The sequence below is a fragment of the Meriones unguiculatus genome, chromosome 4, assembly GCF_030254825.1.
Source record: "Meriones unguiculatus strain TT.TT164.6M chromosome 4, Bangor_MerUng_6.1, whole genome shotgun sequence".
Lineage (NCBI taxonomy): Eukaryota > Metazoa > Chordata > Mammalia > Rodentia > Muridae > Meriones > Meriones unguiculatus.
Genome location: NC_083352.1, coordinates 36,290,349 through 36,307,799, shown reverse-complemented (window position 1 = coordinate 36,307,799; position 17,451 = coordinate 36,290,349). Strand labels below are relative to the sequence as shown.

The following is a 17,451-nucleotide window of genomic DNA, read 5'->3' as shown; positions in this document are numbered from 1 at the left end:
GAGTTTCACAGAGATTAAGAAGGAAACCAAAGACAAACCAGAGTCAGGGCTCAGCCCCATGGCCTCAGTCCCACTCCTTAAGCCACAGCCCAGGGACAGAGACCGCAAGTAACATTCCTCTAGATGTCTGGGTGAGGCTACCCAATCCTCTAAAAACTGCTAAGAAGACAAAATAGGAAAAATCTGCAAGTCTAGCATAAGAGATTGCTCAGGTCTCTTACATGCTAAACTCCTTAACAGCTTTAACCATCTTAAGCAAACAGACGGGCAGTATGCTATAAAAACATGAATTCTCCCAGCTATACTCTAAAGCAAGGGGATTATCTTCCCTAAGTGCTCGCAGTGTTTGTGGCTCCCTGTATATGAAACACAACAAACATGCACTTTAGGAATAAACCGTATCTTAGCTGGAGATGGGATACGGAGTCTCCTCCATTGAGACCCAAATGAGGATGCATTTGTTACTGAGAGAACCAGTAAGAGAGAACGCGTATGACTGCTAAGAAAAAGAGTCAAGAGAACTGGTGTAGTCTGGTTTAGTCATGGAAATGCATTAAAACTTTAATTTCAGAATCCCCCCCTCCACGAACCCAACAACAAAGTGATTCGAAGTGGAAATATCAACTCTCTTAAGCAAACAAATGTTGCCTTTTATTTAAGGACATAATTTTTTGCCTTTTGGCTCCCAGAATGATTGATCACTGTAAACTGATGACACCCTCAATGTTCAAAAACCATGCACCTGACTGCACTTCAGAAATCCTCCAACTTCGGGATCACTAAGGGTCCCCATCTGACGCAAAATACAAAAGCCAAGGTCTCCTATGTCCAGCATTAAAGTAGTATTTATTTTAACCACTAACCCACATTACGTATTTAATATATATATATATATATAAACACAAAACAAAACACCTTTTCAACTGTATGCAACACAGCATCTTGGAATGTGGAGGGGTCCCCCGAGCTAATCAACAATGCATCACCTCCTCCTATAGTTGCCACCCCCATCCTGTGTGTGTGTGTGTGTGAAGAATAGTTAATACCTACTCATCAAATTTTCAGACACAATACACTGTTATTAACTAAGGTTAATAAAGTGCTTGTATTTAGGGTTACTTAATTTTAAGTCCTTGCTTATTTAGGAGTGATATCAGAAAAACATAATAAAGAATAACTAAATGCTAAGTGAACTACCTTAAAATAAGTGTTTACGGCGACTTATGATTAACAATTGATTACACCTAAAATGATTCCTCTTTTTCTCGAACCCAACCACAATCTCTACATACTCAATAATTTGCTAAATTGGCAAAGTGTAACTGTGTCTTGAACAAATACATCTTTTCTATTATTTTCTTGTTCGTTGCAGCCATCACTTTACTGGAGGAAGTCAGAGACATGGGCTGTTTCCCCAACAGGGATTACATATTAACAAAATGAAGGCACGTATGCTTCTCTCCCGTGCTGCTGCTCCATTAAAATGCAATTAAATCCATTGAACAAGTGAAGTATTATTAGAATATCTCAAGCAGACAGACACATGGTGATTTTACCCCCTGCGTCTCACTTCTAAACATCAGATATTTCATGCTGCTATCTTTTATTTTTGTCGTAGTCCTCTCGGTGTAATTATAAGCTCATAAAGCAACGGCAATTAAATAAACAATTCGTTCTGGGTTCTCACTACACCAGGCTTCATGGTAGTCCTGCATTGTCCTGTTTCATCTTTTCTGACCCGCCTCCTCTAGTGGTGCTATTGTCCTTACTTCACGATGAAGAACTCAAGCATGAGGAACTTTCCCAGGGCCACAGTAAAGGACGGAATTCATTTGAACTCAGTGCCAGCACAGTTCCTGGTCAGGTCTATTCCAGGCACAATAATCGGAGGATAAAAACAACGGCGTGTGATATCCCCGAAGACAAGACAGGCTTCACATCCCATGCACTTTGCTAACGTCAGTACTGAGGTGAAGATTATATATCCCTTCAAATACAGCGGCTTTAAGGGGACATATAAAATACAAGCATGTTATGATGGATAACAGGTTATGTATTTGCCTTCACATTGTTTTAATAGTCTCATCTCTGTAGCTGTCTGCTGATGGTGGGTTCTCTCCCCAGCCACTGGGGCAACTGGGACAGGAGCCATTGTTTCTCTTAAAGTGAATCCTTACTATGACCTCCTAGCTAAGATAAGGAGAATAGCTAGATGTACAGAATGGTTGAGAATGAAACAAGGTGGTTCTGCTCAGCTTTAAAAAACAGGGTTGCATCAAATATTAATTAAAAGACTAAGATTAAGGAGCGAGATGCCCACTTTGCTATGGCAGGAAGTCATGGGCTGCACAGCAACTCATACTGACACACTTCCTTAATCAAATCAGAAGTACATAGGAATGCAGACCATTCTTTAGAGAAAGCCTCGTTTTTAAAATAACCCACATGGCAGCCATCTAGAAGTATGAGTAGGAATAATGTTTATTCTTTGAGTCACTCTGAGTACTTATTCCTATAACCAGTACTTCCTAAAGCTACCACAATGCACGGGAAAAAAACACAAATAAAACTGAAGCTTTCAAGCTATCACTGCATATGAATCCGACAATTGTGCCCATTCTTAAAATTCTACTCCTATTCTTCTTAATTCTCTTGCCTGTGAGTCGACTTTCAATTATCAATGACCAGTAATAACTTTTTTGTATAAGAAGTTACAAACTCATTATTTTGTGAAAAATAAGAAACAAATAAAATCTACAGTTTATAAAGATTTATTTAACACATAAAGTGAGAATCTTTATCTTTATCTTAGAGTTTGCATAATGTTTTCAACAACCTGTTGTTTTTTTTTTCAGTTCTGTTCCCAGTTATATATATTTTTTTAATCTTTCATTTCTTCGCTTTAAAGAAAAAATGGTTGCTATGAAACAGAATCTCCTGCTTCTGCACCCCAGGTGCTGGGATTATAGGTACAAGCCACCGTGCCTTCCTCCTTCTTTTGCCTTTTTAGATAGCAGTAACAGTGTGCAACTAGAGGATAGATAAGGCCAGAGTGTCAACCCTGCCTTCTAGAGAACTCTCTCCAGACAGATGCAGAAGTAAAACTCAGGAAAAACAAAGAGGAACAAGAAAGTTACCGGTTTCTTATCTCATGAGGAATGTGGGAGCCAAATAGGATGACCAAGGAGGCTTGCTATGATGGACATGCTATGTAAGAAGACAGGTTCAGGCATGCTTGTTCTATGTGCTGCCCAGCAGTGTGGTATAATCAGGAATCATTCCTTTACTTTAATGAAGTATTACAGAAGCCATAAGTACCCAACTTTCTAACCTGAGACTACAATAAAGACATTCTCAAAAAGGCTGCTAATAAGGTAGAACAATCTGAAGAAAAAGGAAAAAAAAAAAAAAAGCTGGAAATCTGAAACCATTAGCTAAACCTATTTATCATTCCTAACATGCTTCATGGGATTGCAAAGCCACCACCAGATGTCACTATGGAAACTGACTTTAAATATGCATCTGCTGAAAGCACTACTATGCTGAAGGGGAAGAAAAATCATGTGATTCTTAAAAGAGCACTCAGCCATAAATGTGATGTCTTTTATCAAATCCCTGCCGTTGGGACTTAGAGATCTATGTAGAAGAGGAGGAGGAGGAAAGATGGTAAGAGCCACAGGTGATACATGACTCCAAGAAAACAGAGTCCTCATTTAGGTGATTCAAATTTCCATGCCCACAGGAGGAGGACCACAGGAGAGACCCAGCAGGACCAATACACAGAAGAATTCAAGGAGACGGGTAGCATGCACAAGACCTGCGCAGGTTCAAACCAGATGAAATCCCTTCAGTGAGAAGGGGAGGTGGAGAAAAAGTCCCACCCCTACCCAAGAAGGTACTTGAGAATAACGCCTGCTGGCAGAGGAAAAATGAGTTTTCTCTAATGGAGTGTCACCAGGTGTATCAGCCATACTCCACGGAGTAGTTTGGCCAACACAAAACAGACTCCACACTTTCCGGTTTTTGAGTTTGTTTGTTTGCTTGTTTTGCGGGTGTTTTGTTTTAAGTACTTTTGTCTTACTGGGTTTTGGTTCGTTTGTTTTTTTAAAGTCTGTTTAATTGATTCTGATTGTTTTTGGTCTGTTTCTTTTTGAAGGGGAGAAAGAGAGAAAATATGGAGTTGGGTGGGTAAGGAGGCAGGAAGGTTCTTGGAACTGGGGGAGGGAAAGAATATAATCAAATTATATTGCAGGAAAGGACATTAACACAAAAACTTAAGGAAAAGAAAACACAGCTGTGGCAGACCGGCCTCCTGAAAGGACTCACCAGGTATTTAACCGAGGAGCAGTATTGCTGTCATCTTACCCTGGCCTGGTTTTTCCAGGCTTATGGCGCACAATGCCAACTGTTCAAGCACACAGTTGAAAGTTACAAAGCTTCCCGAGCCTGGCTGTTCTTGCTACACCCAGGCTAGTTTCACTGCTACTTCAAATCCTGTTCTCAGCACCCTCCACTTTCACCAACTGACCCAGTGGCCCCGGTTCCAACATAGTGACTTTTGAAAGGCAAGATGAAGTTGCTGCGCTGCCAAAAATAATTTAGGTGATTCAAATTTCCATGCCCACAGAATACCTCTCGTGTTGAAGTTTGCCAATCTTATTTAACAGACTGTGGCCGTTTATTTAACGGATGGTTCCTAGTGCCAGAGCTTTTGACAAAAACCTTGTTATTTCTGACTCCTTGGTTGCTCCCACTCAAAAACAACTTTAATGCACAACAACTTCACACTACCCTCCTTTACAACTGGGAGGGGCTGGGGGCGTAGCCTGGTGAGAGCACTTGCCAGGGAGCACAAAGTCTTGGGTTTGAGTCCCAGCACACCCAACCCCAATCTCAAAAATCCATGTTTCAGTCACTTTCTATTATAGATACATGAACACCTGGGAAAATGAATGTGATAAAAGATTTATTCTGGCTCATACCATCAGAATACCGTGATCAACTGTCATATAGCCTCTGGCCCTTTTAAAGGAATGAAAATTTTTAAATCTGACTCCTCTTTAAAATAACTACCAATTTCATGTGCAACATTACCTAATAAGAAGAAACCCTTGAATTATTTTAGAGCAATATAGGTCGACAGCACAGTTCATGTAAATATAGATACTTAAAACCATTATAATATATAAATTATATAAGAAAATTAGAAAAATTTAAAGACTGGTGTGTAACTTTTCATTTTGTACAGAAAGAATGAAACTAAATTCTAGTACTCTCCTTGAAAACAGAATGTTCCCTGTACAGGAAAATGCATGTATAACTAAAACTGCAATTTCTTGAAGTCACACGACTAGAGAAACACACCAAACACTTGGCATAAGGATGTCTGTAAACTGGAAGTGCTGTCTCATGCTTGTAGTCCCAGCATAGAGAAGGATAAAGTAAAACTGACACCACGTTCAGCGCCAGCCCTGGCTCCAGGGTGAGCCCAGGCCAAATAACAAGCAAAACAGAAAAGGAAGGTGAAGCCAAGGAACAAGAAGGGAGAGAAGAGACAGCAGGGACAATAAATAAAAGTAAACACGTGTTCTAAGACCATCTCCTATGGGGCAGGCAGAGCGCTGGGCAGTTTGCTCCTGTCCCACAGAGAAACCGCTTTGTAGCTAAGAACACAATCAGCCACACAGAATCCCTAGTTCTCCAGCTGAGCCGAAGACGTGTTACTGAGGACCATGACTCAATCTTTCAAAACCAGTAGCTTGTCATGGCTGTCATTTCATAAAATGCCACTTACATCTGGGAGCAGAGGAAATTCATGGTGATGGTGACAGTAGCACCGGGGTGTGCCAGCCACTTCTGAGCAGACGTGTTCCTGTCGGAGGAGGTGAGGGGGGGTGTCACTGGGAAAGGGCTTGGAGTTTTTAAAAGCCAATGCCAGGCCCAGAGTATGTCTGTGTCTGTGTATGTGTCTGTCTGTCTGTCTTTGCCTCTCTGTCTCTGTGTGTATGTTTGTGTGTCTCTGTGTGTGTATGTGTGTATGTCTTCACAGCAAAAGAACACTAAGACAGGTACACGAGCCACACAAAAGAATGACAGTGGTGACTAAACTGAGTCAAAACTCTGCCTTATACACATTTAAATACATGCAGGGAAAACAGACAAAACAAAACAAAACAAAACAAAACACCCAGAATAAACAAGTTGAAAGGACACAGAAATCCAGTGGGCTAAAATATTTTCATAAATCTGCAAATTTCAGCAACAGTTTAAAAGTCCATACTGAAAATGCATACAAAAAATTAAATAAAAGTAGCCAGGCACAGGGGCTCTTGCCTACTCCCAGTACTCAAGGAAGCAGGTAGATCTCTGTAAGTTCCAGGCCAGCCTGATCTACAAAGGGAATCCAGGACCACCAAGGCTACACAGAGGAACCCTGTCTCAAAAAAAAAAAAAAAAAAAAAAAAAAAAAAAAGTTAAATGAAAGTAACCAGAATGCCTTCCTTGGAATAGAATATTCTTAATTCTTCTTCTACATTATAGACATATATCTTTAAATAAATTTCTACTGTACATATTTAAGGTATGCAAATGATGTTCAGGCATGCACATACACAACTAAAAAGGTTATTTGTGGCGAAATAAATTTGTACATCCATGGCTTCTCAAAACTACTTTTCTTCTGGTGTTCACAGCAAGAGCAACAAGATCTATGGACTCACTGGCAGTGCAACCCCAAGGCGACACAATGTTACTGCCCATGCTGTGCCTTAGAGCTCCAAGCTGGTTCCTTCCAGTGTCCACCTCTCTGCAGGAAATAAACAAACACCCGTTTCCAAGGATTTATCTCCATTTCACTTACACCGAGTAGATGTTTAACAGTGCAGATTCCAACCCCTTTAACAATTAACATTCGAAAGTATGTTTGTAAAACCCAGAACGTTTTAGGTCTAAGATTTCTGTGTTTTGTTGTTTAGCATTAAGTCATAAATTAATGTTTCAAAGGAGAGGGAGTTTTCTTTAATGTAGCAAAGTAGGTCATTTCAAATTTGGGTCATGTTTGTTTTTTATTTTAATTTTCTTGGCTGACTTCTATCTCTTTAATTAAAAAGCATGTATCTCTAAACTTCTATTAGAAACTGTTGGGCTAGCTTTTAAGGGAGCTAAGCAAGCTCTTAGTCTGGAGGCTTACTGGTCTTACATTAATTAAGTAGATAATCTGATTTTAGGCATCATGTTTCAAGCCTGGGGATTTCTTCAGCTTGGCAAAGTCACTCCCAGGGCAAGCCTTAGGGAGAAATGACTCCAAGTTGATTTCCATGTTAGAATCATTGATACTTCTGATGAGGGCTTGCATGGATAAATTCTTCGTGAAGAGGCCCATCCTTGGGTATTAGACGGTATGAGAATGCCAATACATATTAAGTCTGCCTTTGGTGAAGCTGAAATACAAAGTCTATTCAACACACCAATGGTGACATTCCTAGAAGTCTGTCAGAAGACTCAGGAGACAATCTCAGGGAAGGCTTCCTCACTCTGCAGGCTAGAGAATATGCTTCACAAACACTTTACAAGCACCAAATTGTATGCGTGTGTGTGTGTGTGTGTGCGCGCATGTGCGCGTGTGTGAATGAGACAGGGTCTCACTATGTAGTTCTCACAGTCCTGGAAATTCCTATGCAGCCCAGGCTGGCCTCAAACTCAAGAGTTCCACCAGCCTCTGCCTTCCGAGCGCTGCTGGGATTAAAAGCCGTGCATCAGCATGCCCGGATCATGCACCATAAATTCAATCTAGTCTCCATGATTCGGTAAGCTCAGTGCGTCTTTTTCCACTTTAAATATTTAAGATTCAAGATCTGTGGCTAAAGTCACTGGTGTAAAATAACATGCCAGTCATCCTAACAGTATATCCACAGACTCCTTCACCAGCTAGCCAACTCAGTGATCTATGTCTCAAAATTTGGCTGCAACTGAAGAGAACTCAGCAGCATCCATTCCTCCGTAACCACTACAAAGTCACTGAACTTACCATAGCATCCCTGTGCTACACAGACTACATCACACTCAACAAAACAACACACTGTGTTAGTGGCAGGACAGGCGTCACGAGACAACTGTGACTACATTATTAATGTTAAATACTCAGTGAAGTACCAAACCCAGGGTTCGAAATGATAAGCCAGTTATAAGTTTACAGCAGCTCAAAAGTGACAATTTAAGGAAAAACCCCTTTGGGAAAGAAATGTCAATAAATTCTTTATTAATCTAAATGCACTCTTCAACACTGAGCTAACAACTATGACTTACTTTCTTTGTCAACATTTCGTGTTGTTTTTAGTATCTTGAATTTTGCTAGGGATAATCTAGAACGTCGTATTACTACTATTTGATTTAATCCATGCAACAAACATGAAATTCCTACCATGTACTGGGCACTTGAGGAAATAAGAAGAGAAAACAGGATCTTGTGAGGAAATAATTAAGTGAAAATTAATTCACCCAAACAGCAGCGCAAACAAATGTTTGAGCGGGATAACACTATAGTGTAACAATTAGGTACATTTACAGCTCTCTCACACCCACACCAAGGCCTATCTGCGGTCAGGGATTCCTGCCTGAATTTCTTGGGGCAATCCGTTATCACGTGATTTTACAAAATAATCAGAGCACAGCTCCATCTTGTGAGAAATGATAGGGAGAAAAGGCACCTGGAGGTTATTAACAATGAACGGATGCGATTTCCACCATTGCTAATGTTTTTCTAATCTGTATAAGAGAAATCTTTCTACAGATAAATTATAACACACTATTAAAAAAAAAACACTGTTTCACAAAGGGTTAATTGAAGGTCTTATCAATGCAACTCAAGAAATCTCAAGAATGTAAAAGCCAAAAAGCAAAACTTAAGAGTGCCTTGCGGGTTTTTCTAAGCTGGCTAACACCCGCTTAGAGCATGTGTGTGGAAAAGCATGCTTCAGTCCGAAGACAAAGCACGATTCAGGGAGTGAAATGTCAGTTGAAACAACCAGTCCAGTGCCAGCCTCCCAGGCTCCTTGCTAAAGAAGGAATGGAATGAGCTTGGGCCTGCCCCTTCCCAGACCGCCTAGGTCACTGTCTGCACACTCAGAGCCCTGGCCAAAACAGCCAGTTGTCCAGGGAGTCCTAGAATGCAGGAGCCGGAGGCAGTGGGAGGGAGCAGGCTTCCCTTTCTGAGTTGCTCGGGTTCCTATGAAATAAAATTTAAATGCAGAAAAGGACCCGCAACTGATTTTCTTAAAATAACACTTAAAATCCCTGCGATTCAGCTGTGCACAAGGTAAGGCGTGTGCCATGCAAACTGAGTGCCAACCGAGCAAATAAAAATTCCATTTACTTTCTGCCACTTGTGCTAACGGACCTGTATCAACTCCCTCCTCCTACTCCCACGTAGCCGTTTTCTTTCTTTTCTTTTTGGCTAGAATTTTTGACCAAATGTGTGGCAGGGATTTTTTTAAACTAAATTTTACTTAAGCAATTTCTCAATTCAAAAAAAAAAAAAAAAAATCAAAGTTATTTACATATTGAAAAGAAATAATTTACACAAACTATTCACAGGCTGTTAACATCTCAATTTTTTACTGTCAAATCCCAAATCTGTAAGGATTCAAAAACTTCTAGGTCACTCTAACCTAGTCATGGACTGGCTACTTCAGAGACACTGGTTACTTAGTAGGAACCTTGACTATCTTATCTCGTTTTATGCCAACAAACACCTCCAATTACCTCAACTGTCTCCAGATCTCAATTCACAGCACGGTTTGATTACACAGAACCTGGGAACCTTTGTTTAAACCAAAGGTCACTGGTGGGGTCACTGTAGGAATACACTGTGTGTCTTCTAATCTCACGTTATTTTCCTTAGGAAAAGGACATATTTACGCAACTGAGGATTCCTAAACTTGATATTTTAACGACGAAAGATAGTGTATGTTAAAATAAGTAATCAGAGTTAAGGAATCCAGAGCATGCAATATCCACTCACAAACCATCAGAACCAAGATTTCCGAGCAGCGACTGTGGTACAGGGATGCCGCTTATCCAACGGACACTATTTTAAGCGGAGAGGAAACAAATGGTGAAGTCAGAGAGTTCAGTTAAAGAGGAGAGAGGCTGTTGCTAATTCATCAGCGTAGAGACTAAGAACACAATTCTTAGGACATGAAGAGAAAATTTAAGGACAAATAGGTGGGACCGGGAGGATGGCTGAATTGGTAAAGTGCTTGCCACCTGAGCATGAGGACCTGGGTTCAGATCCCCAACAACTACAGAAAAAGCCCATGCACAAGCATGTACCTATTATTGCAGTGCTGGGGGTGCAGAGACAGGAGGATGCCTGGGGCTTGGTGACCACCTAGTCCTACCCATCCAGTGAGTTCCAGCCTCTGTGAGAAGCCCTGAGTCTCACATACTCCCAAACGTTACTCCAGAGAGTCGTATCTGACGACTTCAGAACTGAAGAAGAAAATGACTTCAACATCACCCAGACTGGCCTCAAGCTGGAGAACCCCCGGAATCAACCTCCCCGAGTGAGTGATGGACATATGTGCTTGTATGCGTGCATGCATACCACCATATGCGTGCTTGGTGCCTGCAGAGACAAGAAGAAGGCATCATCTGCGCTGGAACTCAAGTCACACTTGTGAGCTGCCTGGTGTGGGTAATGGGAACTAAGCGCAGGCCCTCAGCAGGAGCAGCAATTGCTCTTAACTGCCCGGCCATCTCTTCAGCCCCTCCACACCACACTTTCTAAGACTGGGCTGGCTAGTCAATGACTCCCCGGAGTGCTGCTGTCTCCACCGCCTGGTGTGGGGACCACAGGCACTGCCACCATACCCCACTCTTTATGTGGGTGCTGGGGACTCATTCAAGCCTATGCAACCAGTACTCTGCCCACAAGCCGTCTCTCCTGCCCCCAAGCCACTGCACTCCTGAAGCTCTGAACAGAAAGACACAAGCGGAGCCAAAGGATTTCGGGATAACGTTAGCTTAACCGACGTGTAAATGTGACACGTGCACAACATCCATCAGAGCTGCCAAAGCAAAGTGTTTCCCCAACCCCAACCCCAATGAAAAACTAACAACTAGTTTTCATAAGACATAAGACATAAGACTCTCACTTCAGATAGGAAATGAAAATCAAACCTAGGAGACATCACAACATGCCTGAAGCATAGACAGAACAGCAGGCCAGGATCAACACACCCTCTAACACTCTCATTTCTATTTATTTTCATCAAATTTAGTCGCTGCTAATTCTCAAACTAACCAAGTCCAGTATACTCGTCCTTAAGGCATAAAATGTTTGATCCCTATGTAACATTTCATCCTCCGTCGCCAAAAGAAGCCATTAGAATCATATAAAAGAGACAGGGGACAGGAGAGATGGACAGAACCCTCCGTGAAGAACTGAAAGAAAGCCCAGGTTGCTGTGAATGCAGGCATCTGAGTCACACACCTTGAGTGGTCCTTCTACATACAGCCCTACCTTCTGCTACTGAAAACTGCACTGGATTCTAAAGTGGCTTTTATGAATTTTATGCCTGAAGACAACTTCCCAGAAATTAAAAACATACTTCTAGGAAGAAAAAAAAAATGTTTTTAATGATTTTTTTAAAAGTAGTTAAAAGAGCAATCTTACTTATAAGGTTTATATCCCAAAGCAGCTCTATTGCCATAGAGGTAAATTGGTTGGATACACTGTTGGTCGTCTTCCCAAGGGCCCAGCCTGTGGGTGAGGACAGGGGGTCCAGGCCGAAGGATGAGAGTCGGGGAGTCATCACACAGACACTGGGAGTAAGATGAATAAAAACTGACGGTGAGTGGTTGTAGACTTGTTTATTCCAGAAGAAAGAGCACATTATGTAGCTATGGGGGACCAAATCAAGTTCTTCCCCACCATCTCTGAGCCTGCCACTGGTTGTTCCTCTCTGGGCAGACTCTCCAACCTAAGGTCACCAGTTCACGTGCTTTCTGCCCGGGCAATAGTCATGTCAGCGGAAGCTGCCCCAGGCAGTGTGACCTAATGGGCCTTTGCTGGGTATGCCCACAGCACACTACCCAAACAGGAGCCACCAGGCTCACAGATGAGCATACCTTGTCATAGGTGAGGACTTATCACAGAGGCTCCTGCAGGGCTCTGGAAATGCAAGCTGTCACGCAGGCTGTGCATAGTTGGGAGGGACGGATGAGCAGTGTTGCCCTGGAACTGACTGGGGTATTCTGCCTCACCTTACCTTCTAGCTCAGCCTTGTCCAACCTCAGGCCAAACTTGTAGCTATATAAGTCAGAAAGTATCTCTCTGGTCAGAAAGTATCTTCAGACAGATGTCTTTCCATTCGGCTCCCTGCGGTGTCAGCTTTTAACTTCTCCCTAGAAATCCTTCCCTGGCCACTCATTCTATAGAGGCAATGAAGGTCATCACAGCGCTACTCTGTTCACTTCCCCCACAACACTCCTGAGCTCAGGGAGGGGCTGGGGAGTATGTGCAAGACAGCAGCACGGTTTTCATTTTTCACCCTGCTTCCTCTCTAGAAAGCAAGCTTCCCAAAGAACATAGCGTCATCCACCTTGCACACTGAAGGCCTCAACACTCTAAACAAGCTTTAGCAGAAGGAGGTGTCAACAGACGCTAAAGCATGAGGAGAAACGTTCCCCTACTCAGTGGTTCTCAACCTTCCTAATGCTGCGACCCTTTAATACAGTTCCTCATGTTGTGGAGAGGATCCCCCAACCATAACATTACTTTATGGCTACTTCATAACTTCAGTTTTGCTACTGTTATGAACTGTGATGTAAACATCTGATATGCAGGATATCTGACCCAGAGGCTGGGAACCACTGACGTAAGCCTTCCTTCGTTTAGAATGCTGCTTCTGTGGAATTCTCCCAACTCTTCATTTTGGAGAGGCACTGATGAGAGATGCTTCAAACCTCACCATCCATCTCTTGACAATGGAAGGTGAAAGGAGGGTGGACTCATAGACATTCATTGCTAATTAACAGCTCTTGGGGAACAGGTAGAGTCCTACCCACTCCTATCCTCACCCCCTTCACTTCCCCCAGAGCTTCCCACAGGGCTCTGGGCTAATTCAATCAACAAGTTATTGTCCTCAAGGTACAGCAAGGACCAAGGGTCACTGGCTTTCATACTTTCTTCTCCATTCTCTCTACTCTCTGCAGTTAACTCATTTTGGGGGTGAATCAAAGATATCCATGAAAGAACATTCTGAAAATGGTTTTAGCCTCTCCGTGACCTCTCTAAAACCTTCAGACAAAACAAACAAACAAACAAACAAAAAACAGTTAAACCCCAAAATATTAGGAAACAGAATTTTCCAGTTCTTAATAATGACAGCACACAGGATGGCAACCTCATTAATTTCACTGAGATAATACAGACATTGCCATGACTCAACTTATGCAAATAAATGAACAAGAAAATTCAAAGCCTACCTAGAAACACACGCTCCCCCTTAAGGATATAAGACAGGTTTTGTTTATTGTATTAAAGAATGGATTGTCTGTAAGAAGCCCTTCTTTACACAGGACTCCACCCGCTCGCTCACCTAAATGATTGGGAATTGTGTATTCGACAATAGTTAGGTACACACTGTCTAGCTATAAGATCTAGACTCCTCCCAACTGAAGGTATATCCAAGGAGAGTCTGAGGAGCCACAGTACAGTTCACGCACACTTGTGTGTCTGAAACGCTGGTTTCGAAGGGCCAGGTTAGATTCTTCCCTAGAAAAATGTCCCTTCTACACCTGAGCATTCCCAAGCAGAAGACTGGGTCTGACACGTGGCCCATGTTCAACAGCATGAAACGCCTGCCTTCCACGCTTAGGGAAACTTGAAACTATCACCATGTATTTTTCAAAGCAATCAATATCCTAGCAGGAAGGAACAGCCAGATGTAAATCGTTAACTTTGGGATAACAGGGGTGAGACAAGAGCATTAAGTGCAGCAAACACACACTGTCAGGCAAACAATGTGAACAGGGTAACAATTAAAACAGAATGTAACAACTGTAAACAAATTGGTGACCCTCTTATTAAACACAGACGTGGCTTTGATTTCATGTTTGCCATTTAGATTCCACTAGCTGGAAAGGTCAATCTCTTCCCACTTTGCCAACTCTTTTGTATCCAAAAAAAGGAAGCCATGAATTCTGGAATTAAGCAGCCAACCCTGCTTGTGCATGAAACACTGTATCTGAGAGGGGGAAGCCAACCAGTGCCCTCCACAATCCCTTGGGCAAGAAAGGCGAGGTACACACAGCACAGACTCAAAGCCAAGATGCACTGTGTGCATTCCACTCTCATCTGCCATCCCTTTGATGAGCCTCACCTTTCTTTCATTAAGCAAGGTCACTCCAAGGGCACTGAATCTCCATCAAATAAAGCAGCCCAAAAAAGGCAAGGGAAGCGAGAACAAACCCTATGTTTCCTGAAGGAACAGGCTGAACCCGGGCATTACCTGCGCCTGAAATATGCACAATAGCCGAGAAGTTTAGAACTGCAATCAGAGAGTGTTGGTTAGGTGACCACTATCGTGAAAGAGCAGTTTAGCCTGCACTCTGATATTAGTTACACCATAAAGTACAAGGCCTTTCCACTGAAGAAAATCTTCATATTCTCAAACTCAGATTTTACAATTAGAAAAGGAGAGAGACAGAAAAAAGGGGTGTGGTGGCTTTAGTCGCCCTTTATTCTCAGATAGAAATCACACAATCAGCACATTTTATTCTGGTTAACTTTCCTTTGGCTATAGTTTAGAGGTTCCTTTCTAGAACTTTTTAGAGAATTTAGTCAGTAAATTACCTTTAAGAAATGTATTTTTTTTTCACTTGATGCAAAAATTTTTTTAATTTAATGTTATTTATATATTATTATTACAATTACCCCCCCACACACACACACAAATTAGCTACCTTAACAATCTGTATATTTGGTACTCCACCCAAATTATGTAGCGCTCTCCTGACACAAAGACTTCCATCTTTAAAATTTCACTGCTGGGCTACATTCTAAAGCACGGCTTTTACCAGAATTATATGAAAATGCAGTATGAATCTAAGGAGAATAAGATATTTCTGAGTTTCTGACTGTGTGCCTGTTCCCCCTGCCCCCAGGAGCTCACCATCACCTCAGCTCATTTAAATCTGCACGTTAACCTGTAACATCCCAGGACACCATTCTGCTTTAAGCACAAATATCACTAAAATAAGCACTAAAATATTTAGTCCCTAAGCCCACTGTCTAGAAACTTGGAACCGTTTGTCCTTTTTCACCTGCTGTGCGCTGTGTTTTGGAGAGAACCCTTGGCTTTTAGGTGCTTCTCTCTCTCAGTCTTTTGTAAGTCATGGAGAGGCAGAAATGGATGTCAACACATGAGCATATGGGTGTGTGCGTGGCCCACTCACACGCATCGAGTCCAGAGGTCGGTCTCAGCTGGTGTTCCTCCTCCATCTCACACTTGTTCGTTTCTCCTTTTATTTGGGTTTTTTTGTTTGTTTGTTTGTTTGCTTTTGAAGACAGTCTCTCACGGGCTGGGAGTTGCCTAGGCTGGTGGCCCAGAAGCCCCAGTGACCAACTTATTGTGTCTCCCAGTAAAAGGGTTATAAGCCTCACCCAGTTGTTTCATATGGGTTCTGGGCTCAGGACTCTCATGAGCTGAGCTTTTACCACAACCCCTTCTAACTTTCCAACCAGAGTTAAGAGCTAACAATCGCTCGTTCCCTCAGTACAGATCTGGCCGCCTCAGCTCATTCTGTGAAGACCTCTGCTATTGGCTCACTACTTACTCCCTGTTATATACGTTTGGACCACAGAAAAGGGGCTATTTCATAAACATCACTTAGAGAAGGAAGAAAGAACATACAGTTGGAGGTTTTCAAAGTCAAGTCACTTTTTTTTTTAATTTAACAAGTCCCATGGCAAATAAAACTGTACATTTTTTTAAAACATGATGTTGCAAGCAAGCAGTATCCAGCCCAGGAAAATGAAAAGTACAACTGAACAGATTTCTCCCACATGACCTTCACTGGGCACTCGGGAGACACTGACTTTAAAAAACACTGATAACTTAGTATAAAGAGATGAGCGTTGGGATGCCACTGAGACCGGACTCCGAAGTGTGTATGTGTGGGTGGGTGGGGGGATTAAACCAGAGTACTCTCCCCGAGATTGGGTTATTAAAAACATACTAGATTTTCAAACAAAACCATAACCTGGGCCACAAAAATTAGCATCGGCTGTTATAATACAGAGACAGTACCTTTCACCTAACTGCTCCCATTTTGGTTTTCATGATAGCATCTAAGTACGCAAAGGCAGCAAGGAAGCCCACAATGAGCAAGCTGTTGGTGTGGTACCGCTTCTGTCCAGAAATGTGGTGATCTGCTCTAATTATTTTTTTTCAAATCCTCATGCCTACGGACCTACCAACTTCATTCCCCAGCATGTACAGGAGGCTAACGAAGATCTCCACAAACGAGGGAACAACCTACCCGCACAAAAGCCACACTGTGCACACTGTAAGCTCTGGGGTGGCACAGCTTTCTGCCCAGAATCATATTCTTTAAGTAGGAATGTTTACAAACCTGAAAAGCCTCTGTACAGACCGAAGGGCAGCAGACATGTACAGCTGGATTTTGCTTTTTTTTTTTGAAGATGCATGGGGACGCGTGTGCACGTTAGGAACAGTTTCCACAGCGCCGTCCTGTAGGGCTTTCGCCTAAGCTTCACGTGGTCCTCTACACTTTCCCCGAGTTCTACAATACCTTCCCCCAACCTCCCCCACCCCTTTAAGAAAAATAAAGGTCATTTTAAAAATAAAGGTGGTTCTTCCTTAATTTTGTCCCAGAGCTACGGAGAATCCACTCTTCGAGAAAAGAATAGAATCAACCTTATGCAATCATTTAAAGACCTCTAAAGGGAACTTCAGAAGCAGGGCAGATGCCCCAGCAGGAAACAAATTTGCAATTCAACAGACGCACCCACTGTGAGGTGGCAAGAAGCACCCTTAGCAGCTTTGGCAATAATTTCCTTTTATTATTCTTTTGCTTCCAAGTGCTTTTCAACTCAAAGACAAGCCTGCAGAAGTTAATAGGCCCTTAATATGTACTCTGCTGCCCCAAACCGATTCCTGTTCATAAGGTAATAGCGAGACCCCAGGACCCCTTTCACAGGGGCTTTAGCCAATCTCCTGCAGGGAGATGGCCCCTGGGCAGCTCCGCTCTCTACAGAACAGGCAGTGACCTAATCAATAGGGTTCCTAGCAAGACAATTCCCACATTCACCAGCCCTGAAGAAATGAAGTGGGAGGGAGTTCATGCTTTATTGAGGGATGAGATTTACCTGTCACAGTGATGGTTCACCCAGCAGGAGTTTAGGGGGAAAAAAAAAAGCTTTCA

The 17,451-nt window shown here is 42.4% G+C and overlaps 1 protein-coding gene across 8 annotated transcripts in view; it reads right to left on the bottom strand.

Annotated features, from left to right (window-relative positions):
• Fat1 (FAT atypical cadherin 1) overlaps positions 1–17,451 on the bottom strand; it is a 118,455-nt gene that overhangs the window by 64,463 nt on the left and 36,541 nt on the right. The window lies entirely within an intron of this gene.